Consider the following 19,853-nt stretch of genomic DNA (forward strand, 5'->3'; position numbering starts at 1 on the left):
AATCGGTATCCTTGTAAGCAAACACAAGGAGATGATGGACGGAGCGCTGAAACTCATCGGATTCAACCCAGATCAGTGACTGGGGTGAGTGTTTGAAAAGTTTCAGTGCTCCGTCCATCATCTCCTTGTGCATGCTTTGTTCGCCCTAAGTTGGCAGGGTATGCCCAGACGTGGGTCCCTTGCTCACTTTGCCACTGGATTCAAGCTAGCCTGGCTAAAGAGGGGCTTTACCCCAGGATGCTTGTTTTTGGTCCAGGGAAGACCTGGCTTGGCAGTTTTGGCTGGACTGTTCCCATGAGGCACAGGGTCAAGCCTGATGTCATATAGCTGGGTCTGAACTGGGGTGGCGAAGTGAGCTAAAGAATGATGATGGATTCAACCCAGATCGGTGACTGGGGGTGAGTGTCTGAAATGTTTCATTGCTTTGTCCATCATCTCCTGGTGTTTTCTCCCTTATTATAGTGTCTTTGATGTGGGATGACCACAATTTTACTATGATATCTTGTGATTCAGCTCCAGGTGAGTCTTGCGGGGCTCAAACTCTATGCGCTCGGATGATGGGGATGTTGTGCGTGAAGTCAGCTTTAAGTACAGACTGTATTCCACAACATTGTTCTCTCCCTCCGAGACATTGCAGAACCTCACATTATCTCATCTGGGGAGAGGATGTAGGAGTAGTTGACTTCGGAGCTGGGGAACCGGGTTTGAGTCTCGGCAAGGACACTCAACAACCTGTGATTCTGGGCAAATCACTTAATCTCCCTGTGCCTAACAAAAATGAATGTGTCTATCTGTAACGAAACTGGTGCTCATGTAAAGCGTTCTGATACCCAAATTCTCGGGTCTAGTTTGCGCTATATAAAAATCTCGAGTAATCCTCCAGGTCCACGCACTTATAACACAGTGTCCTGATATCCTCTTCCAACTTCGATTGAGAGTCCTGTAGCTTATTGACCTCCTGGCTCATAGAAATGATGTCATCCTTATTGGTTGCCACCTAATCTCCCAGCTGTTGGAGTTCCTTTGTCACCTCTGAGAGGCCCGAGACAAAGTCTGCTGGCAATTGTGCCACAATCATGCAGGAGATTTTATCTTGGAGCTCCCCAAGCAAGTTGTCAAATCCTCTTTCGTGATGGGGAACCCGCACATTACCTCTCTTTGCCGCCATGGCAGCTATTTGTTGTGGTATGGAGTCCACTCCAGCATGCCCTGTGCGAGCTTCTGTCACAGATAGCTCCTGAAATTGCCTGCCAGGCTTATTGGGAACAAATGAGCAATGCTCAGCACTCCAAGGCCACAATCACCCCAAAGCGCTCCCCCACTGACTGCTGGGAGGGACAGGGGTGCAAAATGTCAGCTCACGGTACTGTAATGGCACCCAGGGTCACTTGCTCTCCTCTCGCTGTGTCACTTAGGTAATATATGTCTCTCTCAGTTTGTCCTCACTAATGGTCCCAAGACAGAGGGGTACTTTAGGGAGGAAGAGGGACCTTCGTGTTGCAGCCTTCCATGGTCACAGGCTCTCAAAGGGGTCAAAGCATCAAGCAGGAAGCCGCTGGCACAGACCAAGGCACCCGGAGTAGTTGACACTCTCAGGAGAGTGCCAACAGAAAGTCAAGTCCTCCACTGGCTGATCCCTAAAGGCTTCAACACGTGTAAGGCCCAAGCGCAATCGTGGAGTCCCCGGAAGCACGCATGGCTATCTGCTTTCAAAGTGAGTAAGTGAGTAATAAGCGTATCCAATGGGGTCCACAGGGGCATCGTTCCAATCGGCCTTCCGGGGCGTGTGCTTGCCTGCCCTCTCCTTCAGGTCTTGAAGAGATGGCTTGCTTCAAGCTTCTGCCCAGTGTCTCTCACAGCATGGAATTAGTGTGCAACAAATGTGGTCCCTAAGGGCACCATTCTGCATGGCTCTCTAGGACGTGCACTTGCCCACACTCATGCTCAGGGCTTTCAGCCACTGGCATACATGAGGTGTTGCCTCACCTCAAGCTGCCATAGGCATTCACAAGGACGCAAAATGGACACTGTCATCTCTCTCCCAGGCCGCTTTTAGTGCACCGATCTACGAAGTCGAGATCATCACACCAAATTCAAAGCAAGGCCTGCTGAGCAGCTGCTAGATTTCACATATCGTTCCGGATCGTCGCATCACATCAAGGTGCCAAGTTTATCACATCGTTGGGAGATGCAGTAAGAAACCAACGCATCACCTCCCCACGCAGTAAGAAACGGACGCTTCAACTCCTCTCCGGTAAGGAACCAACACATCACCTCCCTAGTGCTGCAATAAGGAACCGACGCATCACCTCCCCAGAGCAAGGAACCCACGCATCACCTTCCCTGAGTGTAAGGAACCAACGCATCACCTTCCCTGCGGCCTGTTTCATATGTTTGCGTGACGCATCCCAGGTACTTTGTGAGAAAAGTGTTGCATCTGCAATTTGCTTTGAACTGAACTATTTCCACCATATGAAAGTCATATTTTTATTACTGTATTGTGGATTGTTGTTGTTTGGTCTGGTTTTGGTTTAGATGAAGATTACATATTTTCCTAAACTGGTGTGGTGTCAATTTGTAATGTTTTCACTGTATTACTGTATGTGTTCACAAACGCTTTACACACTGCCTCTGAGATAAGCTTGTCTTCTCGTGCCAAGCTACAAAGGGAGTGAGCAAGGGTTATTTTAGGAGTGTGTCCTCCTTACCCTGACTAGAAGCAAGGGTCCCTATTTGGACAAAGGTACCTACCTCTGCCAACTAGAGACCCTCATTTCTAACATACGGTAATAACCTCTATTCTGTGATCAACAAAAAAGCTGACCAGAAGGCTACAGAGAATTCAGAACTCAGCGGTCAGAATCACTCTCAACTTCCCATACTGCTTCTGACATTGCACCACACCTGAAAGAGCTCCACTGATTTCCCATACACAAAAATAACGTAATTCAACCTCCTCACCCACCCTTTCAAGGCACTACACAACACTGGTCCAGCATACATCAACAATTGCCAATGCTTTCACAAACCTTCCAGACAACTTTGCTCATCTGGTCCCCTCCTTGCACTCATCCCATGAATATGAAAAAACAGATATGGTGGTTGAGCCTCGCCTCCTCGCTCCTAACACGTAGAATGACCTGCCACTACACATAAGAGCCCCCTCCTCAATTCTTGAATTCCACAAGAAGCTGAAGACCTGGCTTTTCTAGTTGCCCAACTAGGCCCTACGTTTGGCTCGACTCACACCTGTGAAGGGTAATATTAAAAAAGGGTGAGGGGGCATGGCCAGGCAAAATGGCTTGGTGGACCTGATCCACACCAGCTCTGGTGCTGTGTACTTTTCAGACACAGATCCAGGACAGCCAGATAGCCAGAGCTCACCAAAAAACAGTCCGGAGAGTGGAGTGACTGTAAAGGGAGCCTGGGAGCCCGAATCCGGCCCGCAGACCATGTGGATTTATGTAAAATCATGAGGTGGTGCAGAGCGGAGCAAACAAAATGGCACCTATGCCTGGTCTGTTCGGAGACGGAGGAGCAGATAAGGACTAGAGGATGCACGTCTGACTGCAGGACGAGCAACCCAAGAGCAACATACCGGCAAAAGAAGGGCTCGGACTGCTGGGGGCCGGGGGCAGACTGCTCGCAGCGGTGAAGCGTCCACGCGGGCCTGAAGGTAGTGCGGCCTCAGAGCTGACTTACGCGATAAGGCGGGAACCCACCTGACTTGTAGAGGAGGTGAGCGGGGGTCGTGGGGTCGCTGCAAAGCAGCATGCTGGAGAGGTGCGGTAGTGCGGGTCCCCCTCCCTGAATTCATCCACATCGTGGCCGGGGAAGAGTGATCTCAAAACAGGACCAATTTATGAGGGAGGTGCCTGACCCCAAGATGGCGCCCGGGCCAGGGGCACTTCAGAGACCCACAGACTGGGCAATCTGATAGGGGCCAGGAAGGTCGAAGAAATCAAGCTGACAACCATAACCGCTAGGATATTAAACAAAGGCAGCTGAGTAGCGTTTCCCGGCACCCAGAGTCCCACTATATGCCTGACCCTAAGATGGCCGCCAAATGCTGATCTAGGAGAGAGCTATTCCCGAATTCGCTGCCCTTTGACAGAAGGCTTCATAGTCCTACAGACTGGGAAATCTTATGGGGGCCAGGAAGGTTTAAGATATCAAGCTGACACCCATAACCCCTGTATAATGAAACAAAGGCAGCTGAATAGCGCTTTCCGGCACCCAGAGTCACACTATAAGCCCGACCCTAAGATGGCCGCCGAATGCTGATCCAGGAGAGAGCTATTCCTGAATTCGCTGCCCTTTGACAGAAGGTCACACAACAGCATCACCCAAAACTGGATGCCGCCGTTTAGATGGGGGACTGACCTCCCAAGTGGAGAAGGCCTCCAACGCTGCCCATATGCCACTGAAGTAGGCAGCAAACAAAGTCTCAAGCTTTTTTACACCTTCAGAGAAGAGACAAGCCCACAACGACGAGAGGCAAGCAAGTACGATGGCACTCACCAGGGAGGGCCTAGTAGTCTCCCTCGGGGACTTTAAATTTGAGCTCTGTGCAGAAATTAAGCAAGACTTCGGGCCTCCATGGATCAGTTAAAGGCTGACCTCATAGAGCGCAAGTCCGCCCTCCAGCAAGACGTGAATTCTGTAGGCTCTAGAGTCCTGGAGATAGAGGGACAGACACAAGAGTTAGACGCTCGCACTATGAAGCTACACAAGAAAGAACAGGAACTCCAGATGCAGCTTCAACAGGTGCAACTGAAGGCAGAAGATTTAGAAAATAGGTCCCAGAGGGAGAACATCAGAATTAGGGACCTAGAAGAAGGAACGAAGGGTCCGGACATAGAAGCCTTTGTTGAGGGGCTGTTTGCTGAGGTTCTAAAGCTGCACTTGATGAAGATTAAGATCGATAGGGCGCATCGTGTGGTGCCTCAGCACTCAGGCAGCTCGACTGAGGATAGTGGTGGAGTGGTCCATGAGGGAATCTGACAAACATTGGCTCCACATGGACAGGGCAATAGTGGGCAAGTCGATTTGGGATGTGCTTTTGAAGCAGAAGAAGGCCAGGCCGACCAATGCTTACATTAATACCCCAACACAAACCACTCTTAAGGTTTGGGACGATGTTATGAGGGCTGGCAGATGGACATCCTTCCTTTCGCCTTATACCCTTATCCACTTCAATCCAGACTTGCCCCTAGCGATGCAAGAGGGCCCATTTGATGCATGGAGGGATGGGGGCTGCCTGATGGGCTCGGACCGCTTTCACAATTTCTACGTGCTTATGTTTGAGAGCTGCCAAAGAAAGTTTCATGTTTCTAACAATGACCACTTCCAATATCTCCAACTTAAACACTGGGTATCCCAGCCCGGATTAGGGGCGCAGCCACCAGAGAACGAACCCTGATAGAGCAGTTTGTACAGAGGGCGGGCACCATGAAGGGGCGATCTGCACTCTCTATGGTATGTTACTCGCGACAGTACATGCACCACAGACTCGTTCCATGACTTTTTGGGAGCAAGTGGTGGGGAGAGACATTTCAGAAGAAGACTGGAAACACTTATGGTCTGATATAGCTAAAAGTAATCATTCAGAGGCCCATTACAAAACCCTCTTTGATTGGTACTAAATTCAAAAAGATATTCCCAGAGACCTCGTATATCTGCTGGCAGGGATGCGGCCTTCTCTGGGACATCCCCAACATCTGGTGGGACTGCCCTACGATTAGACCATTCTTGGATGAGATTTTAACACACATTAAAGATATGCTGGGATACCCCATACCGACATCTATAGAGGGGGTTCTTTTGGGCATCAGAGACCCAGATCTAGAACACTAGACAAGAGCAGATAAGGCAATAATGTGGGCTTGTCTAGGGGCGGCCAAAACGACAATACCGGCAGCCTGGAAAAAGAAGGAAGCGCCAGCCCTGCAGTTGTGGCACACACGTCTGTGGAGAATTCTCACCATGGAAAGGCTAGCTATATTTTTAGAGATGAATATAAAAACTTTGAATATAAATGGGGCCCACTGGTCTCCTTTCTCTCTCGTGGGCTCCCCTCGGCGGTTTGCCCACCCTCAGTGTGAGCCATGCACCTATTCCAGCATTAACTTAGTCAGTGCCCGAGCTCGATTATGCCACTACACACACAAGGCCTCCCCATGAGGTATAGAGAGCGAATCGAGCCTTAAGGGCGCCTCTCCCTACTGCCTGACAAATTTCTGACTGTCCAGTCATAAGATCAAAAAGAATTTGCCACCACCAGGGAATGGAAGGATGGGGGGAGGGGTGGGATAGTTGGGGCATATTCAGAAAAACTGTATGTTCTATAAGCCCTAAATCTCGGGTCAACAAAACGGACATTACTTAGGTTTAGGGAGGGGGGCGTTGGGACTTTCCGCAAAGAGAAGCTGTATCCATATTAGCCTACATTGCTCAAATGAAGTCTTTTATGTTTTCACGTACTGTATTGTCATATGAAAGTCATGTTGTATAAAAAGAACTTTGACGAAAAAAAAGGGTGGGTGCTGCTATGGTAGATTGATTGATTGATGTGGAACTTTTATAGTGCAACTATCGCCCTACGGGCATCTTGGCGCTTTTGACTTAAAGACAGCATCAAATGGTGACAGAGGGAGAGTCGGGAAGAGAGCCAGCCAGGTTTAGGCTGTAGGATATAACCAGGTCTTAAGACCCTTACGGAATTCAAGTAGGGAGTTACACTGTCGCAAGTTCACGGGGAGCTTGTTCCACAAGCCGGATGCTACTATGCTAAAGGATCTTCCGCCTACCCTAGAACGCTTGAATCTCGGAATCACCAAGAGACCAGCTGAAGAGGAGCGAAGTTGCCTGCCTGGTAAATAGCGAGCAAACTTGTCCTGTAGAGGGGGTGGGCCTAGTCCATGTAATGCTCTGAAAGTTATGCATAAGGACTTAAAGACGACCCTTTCCCTCACGGGGAGCCAGTGTAGGTCCCTTAGTGCTCTGGCCGACGAAGAGCGACGTCGCCTATCGAGCACTAGCTTGGCTGCGGGTGACTGAATCCTCAGCAGACCTTGGAAGATATACTGCGGAGCCCCTAAATGGAGGGAGTTGCAGTAATCAAGTCTGCTTAATACCGTGCTGCGTACCACCGTAGCTCGCGACTCCCTAGGGAGCAGAGGAAGAATGTTCCGAAGTACCCGCAGCAAGGCAAAGCAGACATTGGCAGTCTTACTGGCCTGGGACACCATCTGAAGGTCGTCATCAATGATCACCCCAAGGTTGCGAACCTTCCTGACTGGTGTGAGGGGTCCTTCCTCCGGTGTGAGACAGAAATCGGGAGGGAGGTATTTGGGGATCCTGAATGGCGAACAGAGGACCACCTCAGTTTTACCGCTATTAAACTGAAGAGAGTTCCTTCTGAGCCAGTTCGTAGTCTGGTTCATGCACTGATGGAAGCGGTCCATGGATAGTGCATCATCCCCTTCTAAAGAGAAGGCCAGTTGCGTTTCGTCAGCGTAGTTCACCAAGCTGACTCCAAAAGATTTGATTAATGGGAACAGGGGCCGCAGGTAGATGTTGAAAAGGATGGGGCTAATAGCGGACCCCTGCGGCACCCCGTACGCAACTGGAGACCTGCTAGAGGAGAACGGTGGCAGGGTGACAACCTGCTGTCTGTCTTCTAGGTAGGAATGAAACCATTGCAGCGCTCCACCCTTTATGCCTAACTGTCTCAGCCTCTTTAACAGGACTGGATGGCTCACCGTATCGAAGGCTGCCGACATATCAAGAAGCACCAAGATCATGGCATTCCCGTTGTCGGCACGCATTCGAAGGTGGTCCAGCATGGTGGTTAACGCTGTTTCGGTTCCGTGGCCAGGACGAAAACCGAACTGGTCCCTGTCTAGCAAAGAATTCTCCTCCAGAAACTGAGATAGGGTCTTACTCACATGCTTTTCCAGTATTTTCACCGAGTAAGGCAGGAGGGAAATGGGCCTAAAGTTAGCTGGCACCAAAGGGTCCAGGTTCGGCTTTTTTATCAGTGGGGTTACTACTGCTAGTTTCCAGCAGACGGGGACCGATCCGGCCAGCAAAGATTGATTGCAGATCGTCCTTAACCAGGGAAAGGTGTTACGTCCATACAGTTTCCACATCTTATGAGGAAGAGGATCTAAAGGAGAACCAGACGACACACCTTCAGACAGGATGTCGAAGACTTCATTGGAGAGAGGTTGAAAACTGTCTAGGACAGCAGTTGGTTCTTGATCTCCGTCAGCCAGGCTGGTTATTTCCTCCGGATTGTTCTGGGTGTTGTCCTGCAGTTTATTCACAATGTTGGAAATCTTCTCCTGAAAAAAGGAGGCGATTTCGCTACACAGAGTTTGCGAGGGGGCGACTCTGTTATTCAGGCAGTCTGGGTTGGAGAGATCCCGGACGATCTTAAAGAGGGCCTTGGACCCGTTGGAAGTCTGAGTAATAGAGTTGGTGTAAAAATCTGCCTTGGATCTCAGAATGAGAGTTTTATATTGCAGTTGAACTAGTCTAAGGTCTTTTTTATCTTCTTCAGAGTAATTTCTTCTCCATTTCCTCTCTGCTTGTCTGCGAGAGAGTCTGAGATGATGTAATTTCTCATTGTACCAGGGCGCTGATCTTTTCCTTGCCCTCTTTAAAGGTTTTATAGGGATACAATGGTCTAAAAGCTTAGTGATGTGTTCCGTGAAGGACCTATAGTTATCCTCCACGGACTTATTGGAGGAGAAGAGATTGACATCAAAGGATGTAGTTATAGAATCAATCCTTGCCAATTTGGCCCATTCTCTGTCCATCCTGTGGAAGTGCCGCTGGCTAGGCAGATTCCTATGGCAGGGCAACACCATACTTAGGAGGACAAGACGATGATCAGTCCAGTTCAAGGGCATTATATTAGAGACTTTTGTTGTTGCTGGATTGGCGAAAACCAGATCCAGAATACGTCCCTTCTGGTGGGTAGGGCTGGACACCAATTGACAGAGGTTCAAGGTGGAGCACGTCTACAGGAGGTCTCTCAGCTGACTACAGAGGCCTCCGTCTTCACTGAGATTAAAGTCACCAAGGATAACCATGTTGGTATGGGTAAGTTTTAGATTGGTGATGGTTTCGGCGAGAAGATGGAATTGTGTGGTCGCGCCCGGTGGTCTGTAGCAGAGCATCCCCGTGAGTAGATTTCCGCTAGGGGCCTGAAGTGAGAAGCCCAAAATTTCTATGCCCCCAACCTCGTCAATCTGACATGGTCTAAAGTCCAAAGTATCCTTAAAGATCAAACCCACTCCCCGCCCTCTGCCCGAACTGCGAGGCTTGTGAAGGATTTTATATCCGCTGGGACAAGCCCCACTCAGGCTAACAGCAGACTCCGTAGTAGCCCAAGTTTCTGTTACGAAAAGTGCATCCAGTTCCAGATCTTCCAGTAAGCTAAACACTTCAGTAGAGTGCTTGACAAGCGAGCGGCTATTAATTAGGCCACAAGAGAGACCAGCACTAACTGACTTATGACCCTTTGATGGATTTAGATATAATAATTGTGCTCTGCTATATGTCATTCTTTCTAACTGGCGAGTAGCGTTGCTGGCGCTGGGAGCGTCCGGGACACGGACGGGCGCAGACGGCGCGCCGATGGCGCGCGTGCTGCGCGCTTGCATCGGGTGGTTTTATATAGGTGCTCAACAAAGATTCCCAACCGCTAGAGCGCCTCGCAAAATGGCGGCGAGTAGTGGCTCAATGGAAAAGAGTTACACACCCAAGATGGCGGCACTGTAAAAAACAGAGGATTATCACGCTGAAATAGCGTGTGCAGATTGATTTTATGGTGCGGGTAAGCGAAACGCTATAGAACAACAAATGTTAAGGTGCACTTGCAGAAGTGTTAATGATCCACCGCACCTGGTGTTAGGTCATGGTAAGTCGACATGTTTTGGCCCTCACTTGCCCTGACTGTCTGTGGGCCCCCTTCGGGACCAAAGTGAAGCTGGCTACCTTTTAGGTCGCTTGTAATTAGTAAGTGAATCACTAACCCTTCTTCATCAGTGAGCACAATCTTCCGCGCTGGTACTGACTCCGTCCTTCGTGCCCCGGAAACAGTCCTTGTTGGGAGGACTGTGCTTGTAATTAGTGCATTAAAAAAATTAAAAGTTTGTTAGACATCAACAGGTTTATATTTAACGTATCTCTCTACTACACATTCACAAACCATGTCAATATATTTTTATAAGATTGCACAGCTCATTCACAATAAAATTGTAAATCCGTTTGAAAAATGTATATCAACCTTTCTGTACACTATGAAGTGACTCCAAATGCTACTTTTCTGAAACCCTCTTATTGGAAATAGGTAATTGGTGAACATGACAGAAAAGTACACACCTTCTCGTCCATTTATTTTTTTAATGCTACTTTAAAATTCAGCTTGTGTTAATTTCTGTATTCTTTTTACGTTTTAGAATTTAAGGTAAACACCCCGAGCAGTGCGTTATGGGCCATGAGATTGCAAAACTCAGTGCTTTGAAGTAGCAACACTGCTATCTTAGTTCAGTAAGTTCTGCTTAGGATTTTAAACCATAAACTTGCTACCCTTTTAACGTGAGACTCAGTAAAAGATGCCTTATCGCTAAAGTGAATGGTGTTAAAAATGTATGAGTAAAACAGAGGAGAAGTTGATGTTTATAAGCTCAGTCAACATTGTTAATTTCGTTAAATGGGCACAGGGGGCCTAATTGAGTAATGTACAAGATCCTGCTTAGTAGAACCGGAACCACAAAGAAAATATAACCAGCAATGGGTGTCTGAAATGCAGTCTTGATGATGAGCAATACTGAGCAGTATGAGTTTGTTATGTTTAAAAAAAAAACAGATTTCAGAGTGATAATAACAAAATTGCCAACTTACCCCACATATCAACAGTGGTGTGAGCCACCCATCTTCCATTAAACCATGGCACAAGATTTCTTTGAGTTTACAGATGTGTATATTTGTAATTGTAATTATATTTGCATAGCGCTTACTGTCCCTGAAGAGGCGTTGAGGCGCATGACGGAGAGTAGCACTCTCTCTGAAACTCAAAGGTGGATTAGTGGTGGTTTAGTAGAGGGAAATGTAAATTGTTATTGAGAGTGGTAGGAGTATTAGACATGTGAGTCTGTTAGTTGGATGAATAGGATAAAGGATGGACAGAGGAGAGAAGAGTTTGGAAAGGGCTATGTGGGAGTTCATAGTAGTAAAAGATGTTTGAGATGAGTCAGAGGTTGGAAGTAGGTGATATTTTGGAAGAGGAATAGGATGAGTCATAGAGTGATGGTTAAGTGAGGTTTGGAGAGATTAGTTAACTTTTTTTCTCTGCAGTGGGAGGAAAATATATAACTATGACCACACATAAGAGGTATACATACATTGTGATTTTAACACTATATGCATAAGGAAACAAATCAGGAGATATACAATTGTACTAGATATAGTCCCATGTGTACATGAATGGATAAATATTTACAAACTCACGCTTTCCATTCTTGCTGCAAATTAAGTTTTTTTAATTTCATTTATTATTATTATGTTCCATTTAATTTATAAATGTCCCCAACTTTCCAGTAGTGAAGCACTTATAGATACAATTTCTAAAATTATGTATATATATCATCTGTATATATTGAATGTTATTTTTGAATATATTTGTTTATTTACTTTTCATTGATCAGGTAAGTATGAAAATATTTATATATAGCAATATATCCCTATATTATTTTTGTTTGTGTTTTCCATTAATTAATTAATATTATTTGTTTTTATTAATTTATTGTTTTTGATTTATGTATTTAGGAAGTTTTAAAGTAATAAGTGTATTGAATGATTAACAATTACACATAGATTCAGCATAATCATGTTTATATTTTGTTATATGAGTGATCGTAATAAATAGAACCCTAAAACCATGTAGTAAAATAATACTTATAATTTATTCATGCAATGACCTATATAACTTTTAAGCATAAATATATGGAATGTATATATTTAAACCATAATTAATATACACATTTGTCTATTTGTAAAGCATAAATATAAGAACATATAGATATATATATTTTTCATAAGTGATATGTTTATTTCTACAAAGAAATGCACATATCTCAATACATGCATATAATCAAACCATAAATTTTTACAAGCACACATATATGCACCATTGGTGTCTTGTGCATACTGCTGCTCTACATATGTATTTTGAATATGCTGTTCATGTAGGGAAGCACCAGCTCTTGACTATTCTTCTGAAGATAAGATAGTTATCCTTGGCTCTTATGTTTGGGGATAATGAATACCATAGTTTGGCTGTTTGAACAGAGAAAGATGTTCCACCCATTTTTTTTTTTGCATGCTGTGATTTTGAGGTGGGGCGCCAATCTTTGTTGCATGTATTTTGTGATTTTCTTCCTAATGAAAAGTGGTCCTGTTCCATGTGATGCAAAGCAGCTTGAAGGTGAATTTTTTCGCAACAGGTAACCAATGTAGGGCCCTTAAGGCAGGGAAGATGTGGGTGTGTGGCGTTATATGTAGGAGTAGGCTGGCAGCAGAGTTTTGAATTTGTTGCAGTCTTTTCATAGTTGACGGAGGTGATCCATGGTAGAGACCATTGGTGTAATCAAGTTTAGACAGTAAAAGAGAGATAGCAGCTTGGACCTTGTGTGGAAATCCTAGGTGGGGGAAAATATGTTTCAGAGTTTTAATTGCAATGAAGCTTGATCTTCTTAACTTTTCCACTTGGCTATTTCTTTGAGAGCTTGGTAATTGCAATGTTTCTTATTTCGTTCAATACTTTAAGAGGTGGTCTCAAATCATTAGGCCAGGCGGAGAGTGGCCACAGGTGAGTATTTCAGTTTTGCACATAACGGCTCAGAGGCAACAGAAGATTTTTGAGTCTATAATGTCTTTAGGGCTTTCCATTTTTATAAGTATTTGTGTGTCATCTGTGTAGTTATAGCAGGGCTGTTGAAATTCATTGATCACGGTTGGTAATTAGTTCATGTAAATGTTCAAATGCATGTGTGAGATGAGAGAGCCTTGAGGGACCTCTACTTTTATGATGTAGGGTTTGGATAAGAAAGAAGAAGTATGGATGACATTTGTTCTGTTTTGAAGGTAGGATGTGATCCAGTCGAGAGCAGTCACCTCTCTGCCAGCTTCACAAAGTCTTTAGATTAGAATTTCATGATCAACTGTGTCGAAGGTAGCTGAAAGGTCCAAGAGAAGTAGAGCAATGACCTTGTTATGGTTTACTGTGCTTTTAAAGTCATCCCAGATGGCAATTACGGCAGATTCTGTGCCTCTTGCTCAACTGAATCCTGTTTGGAAGCTGAAAAGTACTAAGTTATCTTCAATAAATTAAGACATCTGGGGGAATGTTGCTCTTTCTATTAGTTTGCAGAGGAATGGTCTGTTTGCAATAGGTCTGTAGTTGTTTGTGTATTGAGGGTCCAGGTCTGTTTTCTTTAATAATGCTGGCATGATTGTCTTTTTTCAGTCTTCAGGAAAAACTTCAATTGCCAAGCATTGATTGATGATTGTCCTGACTTGGGTGGCAGCCAAGGCTGCACTGGCCGTACCGGGCATCGAGCGTTTATCTGGGAGGCTGCAAGGGTGAGTGCCGCTTTTGTTACTGTGGGTCGGTTTTTTAGCAGTGCAGCAGTTTTAAAATCAATGCAGAGTTCCGTGTATAGCCAACAGTTTTCAAGCAACAATAAAAGTGCCAAGATAACTCTGGTGATTATTGTACCTGCTGATTGGAGTTTTGTCTAGTGGCAGCTTTGACTCATCTAAGGTAGCATAAAGGGTTAATATGCCTGCGGCAGAGTGTTTACTATGCATATATCACAGAACATAATGTTATGTGCATGGCTCGGTTGTTTACTGCTTTAGTCATGGAGATCCCTTTGTTACTGTGCAGTTCATAAGCTACATTCCTAATCTAAGTTAGAAAGTTATGCATTTTTCCCAGTCTTTCATTATACTAATTTTGCTAAAAAGGATTTGTTGGGGTAGAAATACATTCTTATTGGTAAAGTCAACCCTAAACACTGTGTTATATTCCGAATCCTGAGTTTATGATTCTGCAGACCAAACACACTTAAAAAATGCCTACCAATATGGATGACATTTGAATCCTCCACCTTGTAGTCCCTTTGACTTCTGTAACATTTTCTATACACTGATATACACACGTATGATACAATGTCTCTGTATGTGAGTGTGATATAAAATTCTCTAACACCCTACACTGGTATGAGAGACACTATAAAACACATGTGAGGGAGGGACTATGGAGGGATTAGAGGCACTGTTAGTTGGTGATAGTGAGGGAATAATTGAAGAGCCCCAATGAAGATTGCTGTATCCTGGTGCTCTGTAAGGTCATCATTTACTGTACTTTAAAAGCTAATACAATCGAATAAAGAATTAAACGTTTTTTGAAGAATGCACAATTTTTGCAATTTTCTCACACATTTTCTTTGGGTAAAACCCCCAAAACCCCTTGTAGTGGTCTGGCTTGATTGCCGCACTTGCACCATATGGGGGCTTGTCTGACAACATTTTCCAGGGATGCTTTGGGTTCCCAGTCTGCCCTGCTGGCAGCAGATGTTGTTAAATGGATGTTCTTAAAGATTTGTGGTGGATGAGGGCTAGAGGGGCATATGGCTTGCCTGCTTTTGTTGACAAGATCCATAAAATTAATTAGTTTGATAGTTGTTTGTAGGAATGCAGAGGCTGGGTTAAACTACTCGGGGGGGGGGGTGTTGAAAAAGGACTTTTGCTAATGGTTTTCTTTTGCTTTAAATAGAAATTCAACATGTTTGTCTTGTGGTGTGATGGTTTGCCAGTTTGTCAGTAAATTGTTGAGAATTTAAAAAAATTCTTTATTTTCACATTTTGCATTCTGAATTATATTTGATTAGTAGCTTTTTGATAGATGACGTGTTTATTCTGTTGTCTTTGTGAAGGCGAAGTCTGTCTTGAGTTTTGTCTGTTTTAAGCTAGGTGCATTTCAGCTTTGCAATTTGTGGTTTTATACTTTATAGTTCTGCATTCATCCAAGGTGCTTATTTTTTGTGCATGTGTTGTTGTTTTTAGTGGAATTGGGATATGAGAAGCATACAGAAGCCACTCATAGGCTTTTTGAACTGAATTTATTATGTTCAGATCTGTGTTGGATGTTAGTTGTGTTTCTAGGTCCTCAAAATTAAGTTGGTTCCAAGGTCAATATGTTGGGCTTAGGTGTGGAGAGTTGCAGTGTCTTGTGTTTGAAGGCTACTATTTGGTGATCTGACCACATGACTGGAGTAATCCTTTGGCAAGTGATGAGTTCTGGACAGACAAAAATGACATCTAGGCTGTGTCCAGTGATGTGTGAAGGTTTGGGAATGATTTGATGTAGGTTAATTGTGTTTAGGTTAGTGATGACAGTTCTGGGATGGGGCTTATTAGGTTTATCAAACCATGGGGCAGATTTATGAGGGACTTGCGCCCCTTTTATGCTGCCGTTGCGTCACTTTTGTGACGCAGCGGCAGCGTAAACCCTGCGCCATGTTGCGCCCCATTTACATCGTGACGCATCTATGGAGATGCGTCACGGTGTAAAGCCCTGCGCCACATGAAACCTGCGTCAGGTTTCATGTGGGGGTTTCTACTCAAGGGTGGCGTTCCGTCGCAGGAACGCCCCTGAAAGGCTTGACGCACCATGTTAGGGATAGGGTAGGTTGGAACAGTGCTGGAGTTGCGTCGCGCTTGCGATGCAACTTCAGCACTGCGCCAACCTTACGCCGGCAGATGCGTCACGTATCTGCTTGTCCTTGCGCCACGATGCACCGCATTGTAAATGCTGCGCATCTGCGGTGGCGCAAGGGCAAACTTGCGTGACGCAGCTTCCCTGGCGCATCCATGCTGATTTGCAGGGATGCGCCAGGGAACATAAATCTGCCCCCAAATGTTTAGGTCACCAAGGATGCATAGGTTGGAGCGTAGTGTTAGAAGGGTTGAAAATGTGTCTAGAAGTTTGTCTGGGAATGTTCAATTGCTAGGTGGTGGTCTGTAAAGAAGGAGGAAGTTACCGAAGAAAGTTGGTGTAGGGTTGCATCAAGTTGGTGTAGTGGTGCATCTAGTAATGAGTCTCTCACAAACTTGTATGGAAACGTCCCCAGTTTTCATGAGAATTATTGTTTCTTTAATATAAAAGCTAGTCCACTTCTACATTTGCCTATGCAATTTTGTGTGACAGTTTGGTAACATGGAGGAACTGCTTCGTGCAGTAGTGGATCCATATTATCACTCAACCATGATTTGGTTGTGAAGAGAAAGTCAGGTTGTGTGTCTGTGAGTAGATCGTAGAGGTGGTGCTTGTTTTTAGAAAGGGATTGTGCATTTATTAGTGGGCAGTTTAGAAATTGTGTAGTGGTGGAGCATGTGGATCATATTTTAGGGCTTCTAAGTTGTGCAATGGATGAAAAGTGAGTGTCTGTCTTTTGGTGCCCTTTATGTCACTCTTTTTTGTTATCTTTTCTCCCCCTTTCTTATGCTGTTTTGGGTCCAAACCACACTTCTTTGTGGTGCACCAGTGGTAAGTCTGTTTCTAAAACTCCCCGGAATCTGTTAGCTTAGAATATATTAGGTGCTGGTGCAACTCTGCAAAATGTTGATAAAAAGGTGCTTTTACATAACAAATTAAACAATCCATTATAAAAATGTGCTTTGCTGCCCCTCAGCCAACTTTCCATTGACTTCATTAATACACCCATATAATCTTCCCAGGACTGCTCAGATTCCTTAAGTGTTTTCCTGGACTTTTTTGCTATAGTTTTCTGGCATGATGCTAAACTTTCTAATGAGGCCTACCTTCATGTGAGTGTACTATTCCTCTCTGACTCCTCTTATCAGGATAACATTCTTTCCCATGATAGGTACCATTTCAAACCCCGACTCATCTATCCTAAGCTTCTTCAAGGAGATTTCATATGCATAAAACTACTGGTCAATATCATCCCACAACACATGGCTAGTCACAGTACCCTTAGAAAGACTACGGCATGAATGACTCACCTGGTGGCTCATTGTTGCTGCCACTTACCTCACACACTTTCATGCCCTCCTACAAATATTCTTGCGCTGGCTCCTCTCATGAGCCAGCATAGCCTTCTGCTTTTCTAAAACCGATCTATTTTTTGCTGTAGGTGCTTGTTGCTTGCTGCTCCTTATCAGTCAGTGATGGAGCTACCTTCTTCTCCTCACCTGCCATGCTCAACTCCTCCTGGGCAACTGTTTTCTCCCTTGCAGACAGAGCAGTTACTGCCTTTTACTTTTCAGTGCAAAGATATCTTTTTCTCCTCCAGTGCAAGAGCAGCCAATTTCACTTTTAAGTTTCTTTCACCATTCTTGTGCTCACAAGCCAATCTGTAAGCCTCCAACTCTTGAGGGGGACAAACTGAGAGAGGAAACACTGCTCCCAGACGTGGACAACACAGGACGCTCCTTAAAGTAAATTCTCCCTTTGCATTCGTACCACCTCAACTTCTTCACCCTCATTCCCCTCTGAGGTGATCTGTTCTTGTAGTACTCCTTCTGTCTCAACCTCAGTCGCTTCAGTTTGCACATAGCCTTTATTTCCACTAAGGTTAGGCGAGACAGATTTGCCTTCATTTTCCCACAAAAAAGGAAGGTGCAATATTTATAACAATTGAAAAGAATCAGAAATATGGCTCAATCACAAATTAATGAAAAACACTTCTAGCAACTTTAAAAAAAATGTACCTTTCAATCTGAACTCCTCCAGGGTCAAGTGTTCAGTGGTCAGCTGGTCCTTTTGGGAGACAGCAATGCTTTTTCTTTTTGTGTCCCTAGAGAGGCAAAAAGAAGATCCATGGAGAACAGTTCCAGTCCTTGGATGCCACCAGAAGTCATGTTCCTTCATTTCTTTTCATCAGCAGGGTCTCCTTTCTTCAGACGTTGACTTCTGAGTAGCTGGTATTGAGGTATCAGCCTTATCCGGTAAACTGGCCAATTACTGGAAACCTTTGGTCTTACCCAATACTGATCATTTTCTAACCCTATTCTCACCTTCTTTGCAGCACTTGGGGCCCGATTCACAGAACTAACTTAAGACAAAATCCTAAATTTACTACCATTTTGGTATTCACAGAAGGCACTTACTCATTTTGGTATTCACAGAAGGCACTTACTCATTTCGGTATTCACAGAAGTTAGGAGTCCTAACTTTAGGACTCCTAAATGCCTTCTGTGAATACCGAAAGTCTTAACATTAGGATTTTTCACAGTTCAGTAGTAGTATAGTTAGGACTCCTAACTTTAGGACTCCTAAATGCCTTCTGTGAATACCAAAAGTCTTAAAATTAGGATTTTTCTCAATTTAGTAGTCCTAAGTTTAGACTTAGGACTACTAAATTGAGAAAAATCCTAATTTTAAGACTTTCGGTATTCACAGAAGGCATTTAGGAGTCCTAAAGTTAGGAGTCCTAACTATACTACTACTACTAAACTGAGAAAAATCCTAATGTTAAGGCTTTCGGTAGTCACAGAAGGCATTTAGGAGTCCTAAAGTTAGGAGTCCTAAATTTAGGACTACTAAATTGAGAAAAATCCTAATTTTAAGAATTTCGGTATTCACAGAAGGCATTTAGGAGTCCTAACTATACTACTACTAAACTGAGAAAAATCCTAATTTTAAGACTTTCGGTATTCACAGAAGGCATTTAGGAGTCCTAAAGTTAGGACTCCTAACTTCTGTGAATACCGAAATGAGTAAGTGCCTTCTGTGAATACCAAAATGAGTAAGTGCCTTCTGTGAATACCAAAATGGTAGTAAGTTTAGGATTTTGTCTTAAATTAGTTCTGTGAATCGGGCCCTTGCTGTTTGCTTACCTGTAAAAATTCCCAGAAACCCTTAATTCAAGATGGCCACCTTCTTATTGAATCAGAAGTTACTCTGGCTCTCCCTATTTAGATGAGGTCGCATCCCTCTGTCATGGCCAAGACCTGTTTCTCCAACTGCTGGGACTGGAGTCAGAAAGTATAGGAGGGCCCTGGGAATAGCAGAATTAGTTCCTGACAGCCCCATTTGGCCTTTCCAAGTCGAAAGAGGTAATTTTTTAAATTGTATATTTATATATTTTTTCATTTATTTCACCACTCCTTTCAAACAAAGCTTGGTGAATGTGGGCACTCAGGTGTGAAAAGTGCCTTTATTTGTATGGATGGCACTAGCTCATTACAGCTCTGAAATGAGACAAACCAACAGTGGAGTCTGAATCCACTTCTGGGCATAAAGGTAGCGAGTATAAGGGGATGATGACTCTGTGAGAGGGTAGTGCTTTGGCTGTCACCTGGCAGAGCACTAGAGAGGGGACTCTGCTTACTCTAGGCATCTCATTACCAATGAACAGTCCATAGTAAATATCAGTGTAGGGTTTGGGTTGGAAGTTGGCTAAGAGAGAACAAGGGGGTGAGGGAAAGTTGAGCCCACGAATTACATGCTTGCAAACTCTAAACAATGCAGACAGTGGTAATCAATGAATAAGAAGTGTCTGGAGGCTCTGAGAGACATAGGAGGCATCATGACTACTTTCAGGTGGCACCTAGTGTCTTAACAGTAGATCCATTCCTATGTGCACTTTCTATGTGATGAATGGTGACATCCAGGTCAGCTACAATCCTGTAGCAATGGTTTGCCAGGAGTGGGGAAGGTCACTGGTACCTTGAAATTAGCAGTGAGCCCTGGCATACCTTTAGGTTGTCTTCTAGACAATGATTTGGAGCAGCTTTCCTGGAAGGAG

General features: G+C 44.5%; 1 long non-coding RNA gene across 1 annotated transcript in view; it reads left to right on the top strand.

Annotated features, from left to right (window-relative positions):
* The window catches only part of LOC146830923 (uncharacterized), a 40,996-nt gene that overhangs the window by 2,125 nt on the left and 19,018 nt on the right, over positions 1-19,853 (top strand). The window contains exon 2 of the long non-coding RNA XR_014961499.1: positions 13,541-13,656. This is a non-coding gene — a long non-coding RNA (uncharacterized LOC146830923). The remainder of the gene's footprint in view (positions 1-13,540; positions 13,657-19,853) is intronic.

This window comes from Triturus cristatus, chromosome 5_1 (assembly GCF_964204655.1).
Source record: "Triturus cristatus chromosome 5_1, aTriCri1.1, whole genome shotgun sequence".
Taxonomy (NCBI): Eukaryota; Metazoa; Chordata; class Amphibia; order Caudata; family Salamandridae; genus Triturus; species Triturus cristatus.